Below are 7264 nucleotides of genomic sequence, written 5' to 3' on the forward strand. Positions count from 1 at the left end.
GAGTGTGTACCAAAATTGGTTGGATTCTTCCCAATTCTCTTTAAAGACTTCCGCAAGATTGATAGCAATTGTGAGGCTTTTAGTTGAGATCCATCAAGGTGCCGAAAAATAAAGTTTGAAGTTGCACCCCCTACCGTTAGAAAATCTAGCCATGCTTGTTTAGGGCATAAAGGACCACCTATGGTTTGCAAAATTACTTTTGAACCTTTGCCTGTTTGGTCGGTTTTTGAGTGTTCAAGAAAAATTTCTAGATTTGAATGCACCAGGGATATGTTTTGTATTTTTAGGTCATCATTAATAGCAGTTCCTAACAATTCGGATATCCTGAAGGCACCAAAAAAGAGCCAAATCATGCATAATTTAAACAGTTGAAATTCAAACGCAGAAAACAGATCTCATGAAGACTGAGTGTTATCTTATACAAAAATTTTAGAGATATTGGCTCTCTTTTGTATAGCCCTCTCTTTTTTGTGTTTGCCCAGCCTTGCAGTATCCTCCTACCCATTTCCCCTGCCGATGGCTCATAGCCCCAGAAGAATTTTCCGTAAAATGATATTCCAGCTAGCTTCCCAGCTATTGTCGTAGACGAAATGTTCTTATCTATATTAAGCATAATGAACTTAACTATATCCTCTCTGCTTTGTTGCAACCCAACACTATCATAAACTCTATACGATCCACCTGAGTCTAAGAATTACAGCCAAGCTCTTCTGTATGCCAGTTTGGTACTCTTTGCTGATGAGTTTTCGATGAGTTGATGAGCATTCATATCGCCAAATCCCATATCTCGCTGGGTATCTGAGTCTTCCGTATATCTGCTCCGGGCGCCAAACCACGGAATCTCTCCCACTGAAAACGAGATAGGGCATCTGCGATGTTATTTTCCATTCCCACATTATGTTTAACTTTGAATATAATGTTAAACTTTGAACAGCCTAGCATGAATGTTTGCAATAACTTCAACAACTGCTTGTCTCTGGCCTTCTGACCATTGATCAAGTCAACTACGGTCTTATTATCTACATTGAATAGTACTGTTCTGTTTGCCAGTTTCGTTCCCCACACTGCTAGAGCCCCTATCAATGGAAAAAATTCCAGAAAAGCAATACTTTTCTTTTCAGCAACCCACCTGGCTGGCCATCTTTCTGCGCACCCCTTTCCTTCCCAAAAAAGGCCAAAACCATTGGCCCTAGAAGCGTCCGAGAAAAGTTGCATCAGCCAAATGAAATCTTCGTCCAGTGACCAGAGTGTCACACCATAACAATCTGTCAAAAATGTGGGCCATACCTCAAAATCTGCTCGCATATGTGCCGTTATCCTGATTCTATGATGTGGTAGCTTAATACCTGACATCAAAAAACCCAGACGCCTGCAAAAAGTCCTGCCTGCTCTTATGACCTTACAGGCAAAATTAAGATGACCTAACAAACGTTGGGCTTCCAATAATGTTAATTTGTCAACCTTACGTGCATGTTTCAAAAGTCTAGTTATTTCAATTATTTTCTTCTCAGGCCGCCTAGCCTGCATTCTATTGGTATCTATTTCAATGTCAAGATGTGTAATACCACAATTGGGGCCTTCTGTTTTGTCCTCTGCTAAAGGCACACCGATGTCCTGTTAAATTTTTGGAAATCCTGTAGCGCCTTTTCACATTGTTGGGAACCGGCCTAACCCATAAACAAAAAATCGTCAAGGTAGTGCGTCACTCCGATATGCCCCGTGTGAAAAGAAAAACACCACTGAAGGAAGGAGCTGAAAGATTCAAACAACCTGCAGGATATTGCACAACCCATGGGGAAGGTCTTGTCTACAAAACATTTTCCTTCAAAAAAGATTCCAAGGAACGAAAAATCAGAAGGGTGCACTGGCAATAACCTGAAAGCTGACTTAATATCACATTTAGCCAATTCAGAATTCTCCCCTGTGTCTCTTATTATTGCTAAAGCGGAATCTATCGAGGCAAATTGGACCATGGAATCTTCTCTTGCAATAAAATCATTGACCGAGAAACCCTGGGGCCATGATAGGTGTTGGATCCTCCTAAAATCCCCTTCAGTTTTCTTAGGTACCACTCCTAAAGGTGAAACAATGAGGTTGTCTAACGGCCATGAATCGAAGGGCGCCATCCTACCTTCCATTACTTCCGTCCGTAGCTTTTTCCTAACGATATGTGGGAATTCATTTGCAGATTTTAGATGTTGCGCAAATCTGCGACATCTGGGCCCTTGATATCCCAATTTAAACCCTTTCCTGAAACCCCATTCTAACATTGCTGCTTCTTGGGTGTCAGGGTAGAATTTTAACCATTTACATATATTGTCCACATTGATTGGAGTAGAAACCCTTGTTCCCAGACTGAAACGCAAAACTTCGTCCTCGGTGTGGCAAACCACTTCCCCAATTTGATTGCTCACCGAAACATTGCATAACTGCATGTTTTCCCCCCGTACCTTGAGCAAAGGTTTTTTGTACAATATCCCTTATTAAAATTCCAGCATGCGCCGGAGACAAATGTCTGTGATCTGTTCCGAGTCCGGCCGCCCCACCCCCCCCACACAAAGCTCGTTATCGACCTCCCCCCACCGTTTTTTCTGGCATTAAAACTAGTCTGGCCCTGAACTCCTCATTATAATGCAACCAGGCATAGCCCCCAAATTCTGTTGCTGCCTTCCGAATCGTGTCTTAGTATTTGAACAGTGATACTGACCTATCAGGAAATTTTTCGCAATATACACTAACGAAAATGAGAAAAGCTGAAGTCAATGTGTCTATATTTGTTGGCACCCTTGGTCTCTTTGCCAACTCCCATGCTTCCTCCTTTGAGCCTTCTTTTGCTTGTATTTCCCTATGGAGTAGCTTAAATACATCAATGAACTCCCATTTCCATATCTTTTCTTTCGTAGTCTTATTTAAATGTGCACTCAATGGCATAGAAAATCCCATATAAGGTAAGCGTCTAAAATATAATACAAATCCAATTGGCCGCACACTGCTCGTCTTACCAGCAAGTTGCCCCAAGGAACTATGGTCGATGTAGTGGCGACGGCGAGTACACCTGTGCCACAGTGTTGAAAGCAAGTAAGTGTCGCATTAGCCATCCCTGGACACGTGTTTCGAGGTAGTTGCCTCTCGTCAGCAGGGAGTAGGTGAGTGTAAGGGGGTGTCGCGTAGACTGCCAATAACGTATTAACAGGTAAAGTACCTCTTATGACGCGCAGGTGCTGGTCCAGGGCTCGTCAGCCCCATGGCTCAAGGGAGCCTTTATACAACAAATCCAATTGGCCGCACACTGCTCGTCTTACCAGCAAGTTGCCCCAAGGAACTATGGTCAATGTAGTGGCGACGGCGAGTACGCCTGTGCCACAGTGTTGAAAGCAAGTAAGTGTCGCATTAGCCATCCCTGGACACGTGTTTCGAGGTAGTTGCCTCTCGTCAGCAGGGAGTAGGTGAGTGTAAGGGGGTGCCACGTAGACTGCCAATAATGTATTAACAGGTAAAGTACCTCTCATGGCGCGCAGGTGCTGGTCCAGGGATCGTCAGCCCGATGGCTCAAGGGAGCCTTTATACAACAAATCCAATTGGCCGCACACTGCTCGTCTTACCAGCAAGTTGCCCCAAGGAACTATGGTCGATGTAGTGGCGACGGCGAGTACGCCTGTGCCACAGTGTTGAAAGTAAGTAAGTGTCGCATTAGCCATCCCTGGACACGTGTTTCGAGGTAGTTGCCTCTCATCAGCAGGGAGTAGGTGAGTGTAAGGGGGTGCCGCGTAGACTGCCAATAACGTATTAACAGGTAAAGTACCTCTAATCGACCATAGTTCCTTGGGGCAACTTGCTGGTAAGACGAGCAGTGTGCGGCCAATTGGGTTTGTTGTATAAAGGCTCCCTTGAGCCATCGGGCTGACGAGCCCTGGACCAGCACCTGCGCGCCATGAGAGGTACTTTACCTGTTAATACGTTATTGACAGTCTACGCGGCACCCCCTTACACTCACCTACTCCCTGTTGACGAGAGGCAACTACCTCGAAACACGTGTCCAGGGATGGCTAATGCGACACTTACTTGCTTTCAACACTGTGGCACAGGCGTACTCGCCGTCGCCACTACAACGACCATAGTTCCTTGGGGCAACTTGCTGGTAAGACGAGCAGTGTGCGGCCAATTGGATTTGTTGTCTAAAATATAATGTGTTCCTTTCTTCAGACTCTTTATTAATGGTATCTGAACTAACCAGAATTTTTACCTTGTCATCTGCTACTCCAACCTTTTTAACTCCCTGATTGTCCTCATTTTGCATTACCACCTCATTACGTTCACAATCAGTGCCCACACTTTTATCCACTCGCAAACGTTTGTGCACAATCTGTGTATGTGCCTCACCTGAATTCATAGTAGTATGCTCTTCGGTCAACATTCTGTTCTTCTTCCCCTTGTTCTGATGCCTTGAACCGAATCCACCCTGGGCGCCTTCGCTTCCTCAGCTTTGCAGAAAAATTAATTCTCGAGACGTCTTTATTACAAACCCCCCTTTTCCCCGTAAGTGTTTGCAAACCTTCTGATATTTCTCCATAATCCAATACTTCCCCTTCTTCGAAAGACTTATTCCCCTAAACTAGCAGACTTGAGCCTACCACCCCCTTGTTTCCTGCGCTACCACCCCTTCAGCTACCGCTTGGCTGTTACCTGTCCCCTATACCCCCATCATATTCCTTCCAGTTAATAGCTTTTTTTGTAATATGAAGCTCTTTTTTCGTCCAACGGTGGTGGGAATTTCGCTTGAAAATCCCCCTTTGCGTTGTTTCTTACGTTTCAGGACGCTAGAAGCCTGACTGGAATATCTGTACTGCCCTTTCTTGGGCCTGGCAGTATCTCGCCCACGTTGGGCTGCAAGACGCTTGAACTTGCAGCTGGGAAAGACCTTTTCTCTTTTCAATTTAATAACCTGTGTTCATTATTTATTTCTTGCCGTATCTACACCCATTGTCCATCCTGCTTAGATCCCAGAGAACTGATAACCTGACTAACATCGTTCTTCTTGGTAATGTCGCATAAAAGGGGGGTGTCTTTATCTGCATCTGTATTTATATTAAAATGATACGGCTCATGACCAGATTTCTGAGGTAAAGTATGCAAAACATCAATTTTCTTTGATGTATGGTTTGACAACAAAATAGTGTCACCTTTTGCACTGGCTATTATAGGGGACAAACCTCTGTCATTTAACTGCTCATCTGACACTTTGACATTTAAAGAAAAAAAACCTTTTCCCAAAGATGAAAATATCTTTATTCCCCATCACAACCTGTTGATTAGCTGCAGGGCTTCGAATTTGCTCTATTTGACCACTAGGTGGTGCATTTCCTTTATTTTCAGCAGCCACCGAGTCACTTTTCTTCAAAACGACTTGTTTTTTACTATTTCTTTTCTTTTTAAAGGAAGTGGAAGGCACTGCGCGTGTGCGCGGCCTGCCCCTCCTCTTTCTCAAAGTACTGGGGAGATGCGAAGCAGACGCCGACCGGTAGAGCTGACGAGTTACACAAGGTGAGGCGTCTTCTGGCGAGTGGCTGATGCTTATTGACGGCGCTGGTGACCCCTCGCTAAAAATACAAGCGGTGACAGACGCTGAAACGCCGCACGCAGCTTGCCGCTTATGTTGCTCCATGCCGACCCACGCCTCAGAAAGTACACCAGGCACAATCAAATCCTCCCTCCCAGCCTCACTCAATATCCGCAGCGCTTCCCCGACAGAAGCGGCGGTTTCCATGACAAAAGAGACCTTCCAATGAAACAATTTATGACCACGATAAGCAGAAACCCAAAATCCGTTTCCCTACCTCACCGTGGTCAGGAAAAGTGCGCCACATAGAATTTCGAATTCTGAGGCTCGCGCTGATAAGCGCCAGCCAATCAGCATTGCCTAACTGTCCTAGGGCCATACTATGTGCCTGAAGCTGCATGGGGGTGTACACTCTGCAAGTGCCACCCCCAGGATCCCTCATTGAGCACCATATGGGCTTACACAATCACTCCCACTTGTAGCAGCAACAGTCCTTTTAGGATTTTAAGAGGCAGGAAACCATTAACAAAGGATAATGTAGCGTGGAATTGTATGAAGGTTTGTGGAAAATGGTCACCTGCTGTTGTCCGCTCTAATTTACGAAAGATACATGAGTCTTATAAAGTCAACTTCGACAAGAAACATAGCACTAAGGATGTTGATCTTAAGATTGGTGATTGGGTCAAAATAAATTTTGGAACAAGAATGAAGAAAGGGGAAAGCAGATACTCTGCACCTCTACAGGTCATAGATACTTACTCAAATTCTGACAAGTTGAGTGACAATAAAGTGTGGCATCACAGTAGAATGGCCAAATGTGACAAAGATTGTATTAGCTCAAGTTGTATTGTCAATAAGAAAACCTCATCCATGGATTGGATGTGGGATGATGTCACTGACCTAGGGAAAGATTGTTCTTCACAACATATTGATTCCCACAATAGGCATGTTGGAGAGAATGTAGTGCAATCTTCTAACGGTAACAATAAAGTGACACGTACTGGCAGAGCAGTGAATTTACCTGTGAAATACAGAAGTTATGTTATGTAAGTCAAAAGAGAACAGATATTTAAGAAAATGTGTATAAAAGGGGGTGATGGTGGAGACTGTTGCATTTTCATTACTATGCGTATTCATATATTGTAGTTTCTTTACTATTGTCTTATTCATATAATATTGTAGTACCACAGTGTATTTTGCATTTTCTTGACTATTGCTTATTCATATAATATTGTAGTACCACAATGTATTCAATTTAGTAATCCACTTTGTAAATGTAAATGTGCAGATATTTATATAGCGCAAATCACCAACCGGTCTCTAAGCGCTTGCTTAGGGAACCCGTCCTGGTATTCCCCTGTGACACAAGGTGAAAGCCAGGCATCCCCGCCGCAAGGGGCCATTGTGGAGATTAAGCAAGCTATTGCCCAGAGTGTGAACCCATAAATCAAGTGTGCACTGGAGCGAGAATTAACGAGTCCATGGACAATTTATGGACTCAAGACCCAGCCAAGCTGGGAATTGAACCCTGGTCCCGGGCTGACCTCTGCTTCCAGGTCTGCCTGCTCTAACCAGTGAGCCACACTTCTCCACTTTGTTATTCTTTTGTTTCATTGTAAAAGGGGAAGATGTGGTATCCTAGCTATGGATGCTTCCAGTGTCATGGTAACTGTAAGCATATTACATAGCAGGATTCTGAAATAGGCA

This window comes from Triturus cristatus, chromosome 3_1, assembly GCF_964204655.1.
Source record: "Triturus cristatus chromosome 3_1, aTriCri1.1, whole genome shotgun sequence".
Lineage (NCBI taxonomy): Eukaryota > Metazoa > Chordata > Amphibia > Caudata > Salamandridae > Triturus > Triturus cristatus.